This window comes from Mobula birostris, chromosome 31 (assembly GCF_030028105.1).
Source record: "Mobula birostris isolate sMobBir1 chromosome 31, sMobBir1.hap1, whole genome shotgun sequence".
Classification (NCBI taxonomy): domain Eukaryota; kingdom Metazoa; phylum Chordata; class Chondrichthyes; order Myliobatiformes; family Myliobatidae; genus Mobula; species Mobula birostris.
In genome coordinates this window covers 8,350,001-8,365,532 of record NC_092400.1, presented here as the reverse complement: position 1 = coordinate 8,365,532, position 15,532 = coordinate 8,350,001, and the positions used below count along the sequence as shown (strand labels likewise).

General features: G+C 40.3%; 1 protein-coding gene across 4 annotated transcripts in view; it reads right to left on the bottom strand.

The window, feature by feature from the left end:
• taok3a (TAO kinase 3a) overlaps positions 1-15,532 on the bottom strand; it is a 116,576-nt gene that overhangs the window by 30,474 nt on the left and 70,570 nt on the right. The window lies entirely within an intron of this gene.

Sequence of the window (15,532 nt, the reverse complement as noted above, 5' to 3'; positions counted from 1 at the left end):
TAATAGATCTAGAAGTTTGGTGATGTAAAAAAAATCAGTAGCAAAATTATTTTAAATCACAAGCTTTCTGCTACAAAGTAAACATTTCTAAACCCAATATAAACTTGAACCATGCAAGCTTTCAGGAGAAGTGGCAAAAATGATATTCAATATTACACCAGATTTATGACAATGTAAAATTATACTTTTTTAAAATTCAAAGCATTCAAATTTTCATATACGTTTCATGTTAAAGTACAAAGCAAAAATAGAAGGGTACATACTTGACTACACTGGCTTTGAGCTTATTTTATATTTTCATATCAATACAGATCCAACAAAGCGAATTACTTAAAGTCAGCTTGCAGTTACAACACCGGAAGACAAATTGTCCCTTGGCCTTCACTACAAGAAGAAATAAGTGCAAGAGTACATATGTCTTGCTCCAATTACCCAGGGCCCCAGTGAGATATCGGGAATAATATACACAATTGTACTCTCCGTACTTTAGACATGGATATACAGTGGATTTCGGTTAATTGGGCCATTTGTTAGTTGGGACAGCCTCTTATTTAGGACAGCTCTTAAAGAACAAAAACTAATTGAGAAAACAGCCGTGATTCCCTTCGTTTATTTGGGACATTGTGCCGCTTAATTGAGGCAGGAAACCGTTGCTGAACAGTTTCAAACCAATGTCAGAAGCATGCACCTATGTGGCCGTTTGACACTATGCCTTGCTTACAGCAAGTGGTTTTTAAGTAACGTCAGTTTTATGCAGTTGTGTTCAAAAAGCAGTGATTTTTGTCACTGATAGTTGGCGAGAAATAAACAGCAAGACAATGCAGGATTGTATAGTTCACTGCAGTTTCAAGCATTCAGACTTGGAGATATCAGAAACTGCCGGGAGAGAAAACAAAATGATTTCATTATTTCAACAAGTTAGGAATCTTAAAGGATTTGAAGATATCACCAATCACCTTAAATGTTACAACGAAAATGAAGATTTGAAGGATAGCACTGTAGGAAGGCAGTCCATTATCTCCACTGTGTTAATTTTTCTCATTTACAGTCAACCAAAAGAACATGGCAGCATTAACTGGATGAATTCAGACTACACATTATAGTACTGTAGAATATTCTGTAATATAATTTTTATTGAGTTTTCAAAAAGAATACATGAAAAGTTAAAATCTACCCTCCCCCCCCTTCCCCCCATATATAGTCCTACCTAAAAGGAAAGAAAAGAGAAAAAAAAGGGCGTCTGGGTATTGGAAGGTTTCCACATGCTCCATGGGATTCAAAATAAATTTGGTATAATTATTCGTTACTTTCTCCAAGGGACCAAGGTCTTTATCGGAGCACTTAAATATGCCATCCTATCTTTTGTAAATAAGGGCGCCAAATATTCAAAAATGTTACATATTTATCTCTTAAATTATAAGTAATTTTTTCGAGTGGAATAGAACTAGCCATTTCATTATTCCAACGATCCATACTTAAATACGAATCAGATTTCCAAGTAACTGCTATAGTCTTCTTAGCTACTGCCAATGCAATTTTTATAAATTCTTTCTGATATTTATTCAATTTAAGTTTCGGTTTTATCCCTTCAATATCACCTAATAGAAATAATACAGGGTTATGTGGAAGTTGAGTTCCAGTAATTTGTTCCAATAAGACTCTTAAATTTATCCAAAAGGGTTGAATTTTAAAACAAGACCAAGTAGAATGTAAAAAAGTACCAATTTCTTGATTACACCGAAAGCATTTATCGGATAGATTTGAATTTAATCTATTTATTTTTTGTGATGTAATATATAATTGGTGTAAAAAATTATATTGTACTAATCTAAGTCGAACACTTATTGTATTTGTCATACTGTCAAGACAGAGTCTTGACCAATTTGTTTCATCAATATTAATATTCAGATCTGTTTCCCACTTTTGCTTTGACTTATGGGTTCCTTGTTTAATTGTCTGTTCTTGAATCAAATTATATATACAAGAAATAGATTTTTTAATTTTCCCTTTTTGAATTAAAATTTCAATTTCATTAGGTTTTGGCAAAAACATTGTTTCACCCAGCTTACCTTTTAAGTAAGCCCTTAATTGAAAGTAACAAAAGAAAGTATTATTTGATATTTTATATTTATCCTTTAATTGTTCAAATGACATCAATATACCTCGTTCAAAACAATCTCCTATAAATTTAATCCCTTTTTGGTACCAATTATATAAAAGTTGATTGTCCATTGTAAAAGGAATAAGTCTGTTTTGGAACAAAGGTCTCCTTGCTAGTAAAGATCTCTGTGTTTCATTATCAACATTTATCTTATTTCATAAATCAATCAAATGTGTTAATATAGGAGATTCTTTCTTTTCCCGTATCCATTTAGATTCCCATTTATATATAAAATCTTCAGGTCTATTTTCTCCTATCTTGTCTAATTCTATTTTAATCCATGCTGGTTTTCGATCATCGAAGAAAGATGCAATAAATCTAAGTTGATTTGCTTTATAATAGTTTTTAACTGTAGAATATTGATAGCATTCTAATTTGTTCTGTATTTCATTTAACTACACAATGTGTTACTCAGTTAAACAATAGCTCATCTTTTTTTTAAAATACCTTTTTAAACTATTTCCATGAAACTTTCACTTTTTGGGGTAGCTGCCTAATTGGGCCAAAATGTCCTGGTCCTGATATGCCCCAATTAACTGGAACCCACTGCACCTGCAACCAGGATGTGCAGCAAATGCTTACTGGATTGATTCCTGAGACTGTGGGCTTGGCATTAGGCAGAATAGTCTTGAAGAATGAGAAGTGATCTCATAGGAGCTTATAATATTCTTAGAATATGATAAGAGCTTTCAGTCACCTGTCACTTTAAATTTCCTTCCTAATCTGCCTTCAGCATTTTACATTGTTCCAACAAAACCCAGCATAAGCTCAAGCAATGACACCTCATTTTCTGACTAAAAACAATGCATCCTTCAAGACAGAATAATAAATTAAACAATTTCAGGTAACCCCATTTTTTGAAATAATTCCATACAGATATGGGTGTTCTTTCCTATTTCAATTTGTTTGAATCGCCATGTTTTTGAAAAATAATTACCCTTATAACTTTGGTCTGCATGCTATAATGAACATTTCTTCTGCCCTCTTCAACGTCCCCTCCCTACAACCAAAACCATGCTTGCTTTTTCTCATCTCATCAGTTCTGATGAAGGGTCCTTATCCTAAATTGGAGATTTTCTTTCCCCGAGTTCATCTACTTTCTCTCCTCACTGATGCTAGTTGACCAGTAGAGTGTTCTGTTTTAGCTTAAGCATGCTTATTGGGGGAATAAGTAAATGCAGGGATAATGATACTTTTGGCTGGGATATTTTGAACCAAAGGTTAGAGTATTAAAGCAAGGAATCAGTCATTCAAGACAATGATGATTTTTTGAAAAAAATCACCTAAAAGACAAATCTTTGGAATTTTTTTTTTGCCCCAGAGGGCCGTGAAAACTTAAGACTGTGCATATGAGACAGATTGTTAATTTCTTTTTGACAACACAGAAATCAAATGTGGAATTATTGCAGGAAACAGAGTATAGAAAAATAGAACCAGGAGTAAGCTATCTGGCCATAAAACCTATTTTGCCATTCAATGTAATCATGGCTGACATATTCCTACACTTTCTGTATCTCCTGAAGCACCAAGAAATTCATCCATCTCCTTTTCTGAAGGGAAAATCTTACCTGACAAATCTGCTGGAATTCTTTAACTGGCAGGATAGCCAAAGGAGAGTCAGTGGATGTGGTTTATTTGGATTTTCAGAAGGCCTTTGTCAAGGTGCCACATATGAGGCTGCTTAGCAAGATAAGAGCCCATGGTATTACAGGAAAGAAACTAACATCAATAGAAGATTGGCTGACTGGCAGGAGGCAAACTGTGGGAATAAAGAGGGCCTTTACAGGTTGGCTGCCGGTGACAAGAGGTGTGCTGTACAGGTCAGCGTTGGGATCACTTCCTTTCACGTTATATGTCAATGATGGCTTTGTGGCCAAGTTTGTGGATGATACCAAGATAGGCTTAGGAAGCAGGGTGTCTGCACAAGGACCTAGACAGACTTGGCGGGGGCGGGGGGGGGGGGGGGGAATGGGAAAAGTAGTGGTGGTGTAGGGATGTGCACGGACACATATTTTGGCACAAGGAATAAAGGTGTGGACTATTTTCTAAATGAGAAAAAATTAAATACCAGCGGTGCAAAGGGACTTGGGAGTCCTCATGCAGAATTCCATAAAGGTTAACTTATATTTTGAGTCAGTGGTAAGAAACGCACATGCAGTGTTAGCATTCATTTCGAGAGGACTAGAATAAAAAAGGCTGTATACAATATTGGTCAAGTTGCTCTTGAAGTTTTGTGAGCAGCTTTGGGACCCTTATCTAAGAAAAGGTGTGCTGGCATTCGAGAGGGTCCAGAGAAGGTTCACAAGAATGATTCTAGGAATGAAAGAGTTAACAAATGAGGAGCATTTGATAGCTCCAGACCTGTACTCATTGAGGTTTAGAAGGATGGGGAGGGGTGGGGGGAATCTCATTGAAACCTATCGAATATTGAAAAGTTTAGATCGAATAGATATGGAGAAGGTGTTTCCTATAGTGGAGAAATCGAGGATCAGAGAGCAGAGCCTCAGAAGGGAGGGACATCATTTAGAACAGAAAAGAGGAAACATTTCTTTGGCAAGATGATGGTGAACCTGTGGAATTCACTGCCACAGATGGCTGTGCTAGCCAAATCATTGGGCATACTTAAGGTGGAGGTAACAAATCAACCATGAAGTAATAGTGGGGCAGACTCGATGAGCTGAAAGGCCTAATTCTGCTCCTGTAGGTTGTTGTTGTTGTTGTTGTTGTTGTTGTTGAGTCCCACCCTATGGATAGTGTAGTTGTCTCCACAGGTTTTTTGTGGCAAGATATGAAAGTAGATTGCCAGGCCTTCCTTCCACACAGATACTACTGCTCCCCAGGTTGGGACCCGGTGGGATTCAAACTCAGGACCATCCACCTCGACATCCAATGCTGATGCCACTACGCCATCAGCCAGCCCTCCAATGTCTTATGGTCTCCTTTTCAAATGCAACAACTTAAGTCTCTTCACCCCTCTACGGTAAAGAATTACACAATGCCGTCACTTAGCCTTTTTTTTCCTGATCTCATTTAACTTAAAATTTCTTAATCAAGCACAAAATCTTGAGCCTGTGAATCCTGCTCTAGAGGGCTTAGCCAAGGGAAACCTCCTCCCCACAAACAGCATTCTGGGTCATCTTTCTTCTGGCTACCACAAGAAAGAGCTGCTCTGGCCCTTCAAGATCCTTTCTCAAGCTTCTAAAATCAAGTGAATACCAAAGTAGTCAACCAATTGCTCCCCATGTAGCATGCTTGTTCTCACAGGAAACGGTCCAGTGAATCTTCTGTGCATTCCTCTCCAGCAAGTAACTGATTTTTTAGTTAAAAGCAACGAAATCAAAATTGCATTCAGTACTCCACATGTATGTCAACCAAGATACTGTTTAATACAAGAAAATATCTTTGATGTTGTACTAAAATCCTTCTGCTACTAAGGACAACACACAATATGTTTTCTTAACTGCTTGTTCATTCTGTGACTGTTGTACTAGAATACACAATTCTTTTTGTTCATCAATACTTGTGATCTAACACTATTGAAATAAGAAGGCACCATTCATATTTTTTCAACTGAAGTGGATATGTTTATCCAAGTTGTACTGAATCTGCCAAAGTTCTGACACTTCCTCAATCTGTCTAAGCTGCCTCCAGCAATGTTTGCATCATCCTCACAACTCCAACCCGAGTTTAGTGTTGTTAACAAACTTCAAAATACTACATCTTGTGCATTCTGATCTAACCATACTACATCCAAATCACATATGAAATGCAATCAAGCACCAATTGCTGTGATACCCTACTATTACAAACAAAGCTAAGTGCTTTAATCTTACACCATAACCTTTTCTGTGGGACTTGATCAAGGGCTTTCTGAAAATCTAAGCGCATCACATCCACAGGTTTTGCCTTGATGATTCTACCAGTTCCACTCCTTCAAATAGTAGTTTATCCCATGACTTAATTGCACTGAAATGATAACAAACCTGCAAGTTTACCGTCTTTTGAACAAAAGCTTCTAAGCAGATGTGTGACAAACTTCAGAGACTTCTTTAGAATAAACCCAGTCACAACCCTTCTTACTGATTTTCCATTCTAAGTTGTAAAAATGAATAAAAACCCTAGAAAATCTCTTCTAACTTTACCATTACCCACCAATGAATAGTGGTACGTCATTCAAGTTTGAAAATCTAGTATGGAGCCATGTGTGTTGAACGGTTTTAATGGACTGATTCTTTTTAAAAATGTTTCAAATTTAATCAAAACATTCAGAACACACAACCACATTGCAAGCCCACTTGCATATTTCCAATGTAACTCGACAAGCCATTTCACTAGATACTTAACTGTTCCACAGATATATATATATATATATATATATATATATATATATACAAATAAGAAAGAACAGGCTAAATCTGTTATTTTAATGTAAACCATATGGTATCAGTAAAGTAATAATTTTGATCTGAAAGAAGAACTTATAAGTACTGGCTTGTAACCAAATTTGTAAAGAGATAAGCAAACACAGGGATTGGTAAAAGTATCATCAGAAGTAAAGAGTATGAGAGAGCCAGTGACAGACAATAGGAGACCCAAGCCAAGTGGAGGGGCACAGTGCAATAGTAATGGAGCTTCAGCAGCTAATTGGTCAACAGCAAACTCCTACCACTGCAGTGTTATAATGGCCAAAGAATCTGGTTAGGAAACATTAGCTGAGAATAAATTCTGGTCAGCTCACTGGGGAGTAACACTCCTGTTCTTCTTTGAAGATCTCTGGAATTAGAGTCATAGCATCATTGCCCACTACAGCACAGAAGCAGGCCCTTTGGCCCATCTAGTCCATGCCAAGCTATTAATCTGCCTTGTTTGTTTGATCTGCACCTGGACCATAGCCCTCCATACCCCTCCCATCCATGTAGTTATCCAAACTTCTCTTAACCAATGACCTCTAATTCTTGTTCCATCCAACCTCTGTAGAAAACACCCACTTGCATTTACCTTATCTATACCCCTCATAATTTTATACACCTTTATCAAATCTCCCCTCTTTCTCCTATGCTCTAGGGAATTAAAATCCTGACCTATTCAACCTTTCCCTATAACTCAGGCCCTCAAGTCTTGGCAACATACTTGTAAATTTTCTCTGTGCTTTTTCAATCTTATTGATATTCTTCCTGTAGGTAGGTGACCAAAACTGCACACAATACTCCAAATTAGGTATCAACAATATCTTATAAAAGTTCAACATAACATCCCAATACTCAATAGACAACACACATCAAAGTTGCTGGTGAATGCAGCAGGCCAGGCAGCATCTGTAGGAAGAGGTGCAGTCAGTGTTTCAGGCCGAGACCCTTCGTCAGGACTAACTGAAGGAAGAGTGAGTAAGGGATTTGAAAGTTGGAGGGGGAGGGGGAGATCCAAAATGATAGGTGAAGACAGGAGGGGGAAGGATGGAGCCAAGAGCTGGACAGGTGATTGGCAAAAGGGGATACGAGAGGATCATGGGACAGGAGGTCCGGGAAGAAAGACGGGGGGGGGGAGGACCCAGAGGATGGGCAAGAGGTATATTCAGAGGGACAGAGGGAGAAAAAGGAGAGTGAGAGAAAGAATGTGTGCATAAAAATAAGTAACAGATGGGGTACGAGGGGGAGGTGGGGCCTAGCGGAAGTTAGAGAAGTCGATGTTCATGCCATCAGGTTGGAGGCTACCCAGACGGAATATAAGGTGTTGTTCCTCCAACCTGAGTGTGGCTTCACCTTTACAGTAGAGGAGGCCGTGAATAGACATGTCAGAATGGGAATGGGATGTGGAATTAAAATGTGTGGCCACTGGGAGATCCTGCTTTCTCTGGCGGACAGAGCGTAGATGTTCAGCAAAGCGGTCTCCCAGTCTGCGTCGGGTCTCGCCAATATATAAAAGGCCACATCGGGAGCACTGGATGCAGTATATCACCCCAGTTGACTCACAGGTGAAGTGTTGCCTCACCTGGAAGGACTGTTTGGGGCCCTGAATGGTGGTAAGGGAGGAAGTGTAAGGGCATGTGTAGCACTTATTCCACTTACACGGATAAGTGCCAGGAGGGAGATCAGTGGGGAGGGATGAGGGGGACGAATGGACAAGGGAGTTGTGTAGGGAGCGATCCCTGCGGAATGCAGAGAGAGGGGGGGGAGGGAAAGATGTGCTTAGTGGTGGGATCCCGTTGGAGGTGGCGGAAGTTACGGAGAATAATATGTTGGACCCGGAGGCTGGTGGGGTGGTAGGTGAGGACCAGGGGAACCCTATTCCTAGTGGGGTGGCGGGAGGATGGAGTGAGAGCAGATGTACGTGAAATGGGGGAGATGCGTTTAAGAGCAGAGTTGATAGTGGAGGAAGGGAAGCCCCTTTCTTTAAAAAATGAAGACATCTCCCTCGTCCTAGAATGAAATGCCTCATCCTGAGAGCAGATGCGGCGGAGACGGAGGAATTGCGAGAAGGGGATGGCGTTTTTGCAAGAGACAGGGTGAGAAGAGGAATAGTCCAGATAGCTGTGAGAGTCAGTAGGCTTATAGTAGACATCAGTGGATAAGCTGTCTCCAGAGACAGAGACAGAAAGATCTAGAAAGGGGAGGGAGGTGTCGGAAATGGACCAGGTAAACTTGAGGGCAGGGTGAAAGTTGGAGGCAAAGTTAATAAAGTCAACGAGTTCTGCATGCGTGCAGGAAGCAGCGCCAATGCAGTCGTCGATGTAGCGAAGGAAAAGTGGGGGACAGATAGCAGAATAGGTACGGAACATAGATTGTTCCACAAATCCAACAAAAAGGCAGGCATAGCTAGGACCCATACGGGTGCCCATAGCTACACCTTTAGTTTGGAGGAAGTGGGAGGAGCCAAAGGAGAAATTATTAAGAGTAAGGACTAATTCCGCTAGACGGAGCAGAGTGGTGGTAGAGGGGAACTGATTAGGTCTGGAATCCAAAAAGAAGCGTAGAGCTTTGAGACCTTCCTGATGGGGGATGGAAGTATATAAGGACTGGACATCCCACCACTAAGCACATCTTTCCCTCCCCCCCTCTGTCTGCATTCCGCAGGGATCGCTCCCTACACAACTTCCTTGTCCATTCGTCCCCCCCATCCCTCCCCACTGATCTCCCTCCTGGCACTTATCCGTGTAAGCGGAACAAGTGCTACACATGCCCTTACACTTCCCCCCTTACCACCATTCAGGGCCCCAAACAGTCCTTCCAGGTGAGGCAACACTTCACCTGTGAGTCGACTGGGGTGATATACTGCGTCCGGTGCTCCCGATGTGGCCTTTTATATATTGGCGAGACCCGACGCAGACTGGGAGACCGCTTTGCTGAACATCTATGCTCTGTCCGCCAGAGAAAGCAGGATCTCCCAGTGGCCACACATTTTAATTCCACATCCCATTCCCATTCTGACATGTCTATCCACGGCCTCCTCTACTGTAAAGGTGAAGCCACACTCAGGTTGGAGGAACAACACCTTATATTCCGTCTGGGTAGCCTCTAACCTGATGGCATGAACATCGACTTCTCTAACTTCCGCTAGGCCCCACCTCCCCCTCGTACCCCATCTGTTACTTATTTTTATGCCCACATTCTTTCGCTCACTCTCCTTTTTCTCCCTCTGTCCCTCTGAATATACCTCTTGCCCATCCTCTGGGTCCCCCCCGCCACCTTGTCTTTCTTCCCGGACCTCCTGTCCCATGATCCTCTCATATCCCCTTTTGCCAATCACCTGTCCAGCTCTTGGCTCCATCCCTCCCCCTCCTGTCTTCTCCTATCATTTTGGATCTCCCCCTCCAACTTTCAAATCCCTTACTCACTCTTCCTTCAGTTAGTCCTGACGAAGAGTCTCGGCCTGAAACGTCGACTGCACCTCTTCCTACAGATGCTGTCTGGCCTGCTGCATTCACCAGCAACTTTGATGTGTGTTGCTTGAATTTCCAGCATCTGCAGAATTCCTGTTGTTTGCCAATACTCAATACTTTGATTTATGAAGGCCAGTCAAAAACTCTCTTTACAACCTATTTGTGACATCACTTTCAAGGAATTATGGATTTGTATTCTCAGATCCCTCTGTTCTACTGCACTCTTCAGTGCCCTACCATTCAAAATAAAAGTCCTACCTTGGTTAGTTTTCCAAAAGTGTAACACCTCACACTTCTCTGCATTAAATTTCATCTGCCCTTTTCAGCCTATTCTTCCCAACTGGTCCAGATCCCTCTGCAAGCTTTGATAGCTTTCCTCGCTGTCCACTCCACCCCCAATCTTGGTGTCATCCGCAAATTTGCTGATCCACTTTATCACATCATCTCCAGATCATTGATGTAGGTGACAAACAACAATGGACGCAGCACAGATCCCTGCTGTACACCACTAGTCACAGGCCTCCAGTCAGAGAGGCAACCAGATACTAGCGCTCTGGTTTCTCCCACAAAGCCAATGTTGAATCCAGTTTACCACTTCATCATGAATGCCATGCAATTGAACTTTCTTGACCATTCTCCCATATGGGACCCTGTCAAAGGCCTTGCCAAAGCCCATGTAGACAACATCTTTCATTAACTTTCTTGGTAACTTCCTCAAAAAACTCTATAAGGATTGGTTAGATATGATCTACCATGCACAAAGCCATGTGTGTGGCAGATCTCTTGCTGTCTTTATCATAGAAGGCAGAGAGCTTTGGCTTAATGTCTCCAGTGAAAATAATTTTACTATTCCTTCAATAATAAATATGACTTAAAGCCAGAATATTCAGAATTAAAATTGAGACCATGGCCAAAAAGTTGTAAAATCATTTCTCAAATTGGTAGCAGAATTTGAAACACTGATAATTCATGACATGGTAATGTAAACTGCTTCAATGAACAAATTTACAAAATGAAGCAAAATAGTTGAAGTTTAAAGGGAAAAAAAGTAGCCAATACTGATTTAAATATATTAGTCTGGATCTCTTGGCCAGTCAAGGTAGATATGGAACACTGCATGAGAGGAAATGTAAAATATTATAAAGCTACAAGACCAATGAATAATATAATTCTTGCTTTGCTCCAAAATGTTTTGGTGCAGTATCCATTAAGCAAGTGAAATTTTCTGTAATAATCTGTGAATGGAGAAAATAGATCTTGCATACTAATAGTACTAGCAACTTTAGAGCACTGATTAAATCAAGAATTATATCTTAATTTGGATTCTGTGGTCATGTCAAATCAACAGCATTCACCAAGCCTCCAAGGCTTAAATCATAAAAGGTTGAGTGAACTCAATGCAAAGAACAACCTAATTTTATTATCTGGCTCTTGAACCAAAGGGGGTTACTTCACTTGCCCCAGTACTGAACTGTTCCCACAACCTATGGATTCTCTTTCAAGGGCTTACTTACATATCTCATGTTCTCGATATTTATTGCTTATTTATTGTTATTACTTTCTTCCCTTCTTTCTTGCATTGCACAATTTATTGTCTTTTGCACAGTGGTTGTTTGCCCTGTTGGTGTGGTCTTTCACTGATTCTATTATCGTTATTGGATTTATTGAGTATGGTGCAAGAAAGTGAATGTCAGGTTTGAATATGGTGATATATACGCATGTACTTTGATAACAAATTTACATTGAACTTTAAACTTTGAATGGTCTATTGAGCCAATTAACTAAAATTCTTCTTCTATTGACGTGATGAAATGATCTATATAAATGGCATGTAAAACAAAGTTTTTTCCCCACTGTAATTTGGGGACAATAAAAAAAAATGACAAAATCAAACTCTTGCCTTATTAACAATCAAAGATGTTGAGGTTTGAAATCTGAGGTTGGGCCTTCGCTCTATACATTTCTCTTTGCTTTATTTTTATATGTCACAGAACACAGGCAGTCAAAGCACTGTTCAAAAAATGTCGGCATTCTCTCACACACTTCATAATTAACGAGCTTGTAAGAGAAGAGAGGTGGGAAATTGGGGTAGTGGGAGCACTGGTGTGGTCCAAGGGCTCGCATCTAAGACCATGGCTGGCTGACAATGTAGCATGAATGTTTTGTGGGGTCTGTAATATTAATTACTGTTGTTAGCACATATTAGTCAGTAATAAAGCAATAATTTAAGTCATTCTAGATAATAAACTGTGCTAAAAAGTTATTAATAGCCTGCACTTAATAATACACTTTAAAGCCTGCACTTAATAATGTACTTTTACTGTATATGCCCTGCCCAGTTTAACTTGATTAAAATGCGTCATTTTTTTACGGATCAGAGTTAAACTCTACCTGCCAACCTTAGACAATTTTTTTCACTGTCCACATTACCACCAATTCTGAAAAATCTAGTAAACTTTCTAAATCATTCCATCAATATTCTCATATTATATCTATAAATAGGGGACCAAAAACACCGATGCCTGCAGCACATTACTGGGTCTCTAATCTTGAAAATAACCTTACCTTATGACACAATGCTTCCTACCACAAAGCCAATTTTGTCTCCAGTTCGCTGGTCTACCCTGGATCAAACCTTTTGGACCAGATTACCATGTAGGACCCTGTCAATAGCTTTGCTGAAGTCTCAATGGACAATATTCACTGTTCTGCCTTCAAAATTCTTTTTGGTCACCTCTTCAAAAAAACAAATTGAAGAGTTCAAATTTTCCCCACACAAAAAACCATTTTAAGTGTTTCCATTCAGTCACTGTCTTTCTAAAGGGAGACGAGCTGTATTTCTCGCACTCCTCTCCTGTAATCAATGTACTACTGATGTTAGGTTCATTAGCATATAGCTCTCTGGTTTGTCCTTGCAGACCCACTTAAAAAAAAAGGCATATAAGCCACCTTCCAGTACCTCACCTGTGGTTCAGAAAAGCACAAACATCTCTGCTAAGGTCCACAACATAGAATAAACTTGGTTAGGTTCTGGAGATACATCCATATTTTTGCACTACCAGACCACCAAGACCACCTCTATGGTAATTTTCAGAACACTACTCTCTTCCCTGAATTCGCTAGCTTCCATGATCCTCTCCAGAATAAATACAGACAAGAAGCAATCATATTAGGCCTTGCCCTTCTCCATGACTCCACAGTTCAGAAAAAGATAGAGTGGTTTGAAAAATACAGCTAAAATTAGCTTAACACAAATCTAAGCATTTAACATCTCTTGATTAAATAAATGAACTGACTTAAACGTTATTGAAATCTCACTAGTCATATTGGAATACATTAGTCAGATTCTCAATGCATAAAAAAGCCTTTTTAAACACATTTTCTACACTCTGAACTACATGAAACATCCTAATTTTTATAAGCATTGCAAGGAGCTTAAATTTGTGGAACCAAAATTAGGGTTCATTGATCTAATGGTATGGCCTGCTATTGGGGCATCGAAGGTAGAGTGTGTCAAGTTCGAGTTTGGGTCCGCGTAAAAGATTGCTAACATTTCAGCCTTTTTGGTGACATTTTCTTTGCTCTAATAGTCAACGGAAACTATCATCTCTGGGTTTTTAAATATCCAGAGGAAGAATTCCCGCTGGAGTTCTTCCATTTTGATCACCAGCCCAGCACTTTCCAGCTGTTCTGCCAAACTTTCAGTGGAACCTCCTGGGTTCATCCTAAACTCAAAAGGAAATTTTAACCCCATCCAATATAAGTATGTATGGGTACCCTTACTAAAAGGTTATACTGTATGCACCTACTCTTGAAAGACTAGCTTACTTCCTTGTCTAATCTCTGCAGCGAGGTCTAGCTGCCAATATCCACTATTTAAGTGGTGGATTTCCCCTCCCAAGGAGGAGATTACCTCTAGCTAACAAAGTAGTTTAAACACAGTTTATTTTATTTTTAATGATACAAGTTTAAATTTAGACAAATATTTCTTAACACACATTTAAATCTCAAGCCTCAGGACCCCCACCACCAGTATCAGGAACTGTTACTACCCTTCAACTATCAGACTCTTGAACCAGGGAGGATAACTTCACTTGCCCCATCACTGAACTGTTCCACGGCATTAGTGAGATGGAGGAACTGAGCGAAATACATGTTAGTAGGGAAGTGGTGTTAGGTAAATTGAAGGGATTGAAGGCAGATAAGTCCCCAGGGCCAGATGGTCTGCATCCTAGAGTGCTTAAGGAAGTAGCCCAAGAAATAGTGGATGCATTAGTGATAATTTTTCAAAACTCGTTAGATTCTGGACTAGTTCCTGAGAATTGGAGGGTGGCTAATGTAACTCCACTTTTTAAAAAAGGAGGGAGAGAGAAACCGGGGAATTATAGACCGGTTAGCCTAACGTCGGTGGTGGTGAAACTGCTGGAGTCAGTTATCTAGGATGTGATAACAGCACATTTGGAAAGCGGTGAAATCATCGGACAAAGTCAGCATGGATTTGTGAAAGGAAAATCATGTCTGACAAATCTCATAGAATTTTTTGAGGATGTAACTAGTAGAGTGGATAGGGGAGAACCAGTGGATGTGGTATATTTGGATTTTCAAAAGGCTTTTGACAAGGTCCCACACAGGAGATTAGTGTGCAAGCTTAAAGCACACAGTATTGGGGTTAAGGTATTGGTGTGGGTGGAGAATTGGTTAGCAGACAGGAAGCAAAGAGTGGGAATAAACGGGACCTTTTCAGAATGGCAGGCGGTGACTAGTGGGGTACCGCAAGGCTCAGTGCTGGGACCCCAGTTGTTTACAATATATATTAATGACTTGGATGAGGGAATTAAATACAGCATCTCCAAGTTTGCGGATGACACGAAGCTGGGTGGCAGTGTTAGCTGTGAGGAGGATGCTAAGAGGATGCAGGGTGACTTGGATAGGTTGGGTGAGTGGGCAAATTCATGGCAGATGCAATTTAATGTGGATAAATGTGAAGTTATCCACTTTGGTGGCAAAAATAGGAAAACAGATTATTATCTGAATGGTGGCCGATTAGGAAAAGGGGAAGTGCAACGAGACCTGGGTGTCATTATACACCAGTCATTGAAAGTGGGCATGCAGGTACAGCAGGCGGTGAAAAAGGCGAATGGTATGCTGGCATTTATAGCGAGAGGACTCGAGTACAGGAGCAGGGAGTACTACTGCAGTTGTACAAGGCCTTGGTGAGACCACACCTGGAGTATTGTGTGCAGTTTTGGTCCCTTAATCTGAGGAAAGACATCCTTGCCATAGAGGGAGTACAAAGAAGGTTCACCAGATTGATTCCTGGGATGGCAGGACTTTCATATGAAGAAAGACTGGATGAATTGGGCTTGTACTCGTTGGAATTTAGAAGATTGAGGGGGGATCTGATTGAAACGTATAAGATCCTAAAGGGATTGGACAGGCTAGATGCAGGAAGATTGTTCCCGATGTTGGGGAAGTCCAGAACGAGGGGCCACAGT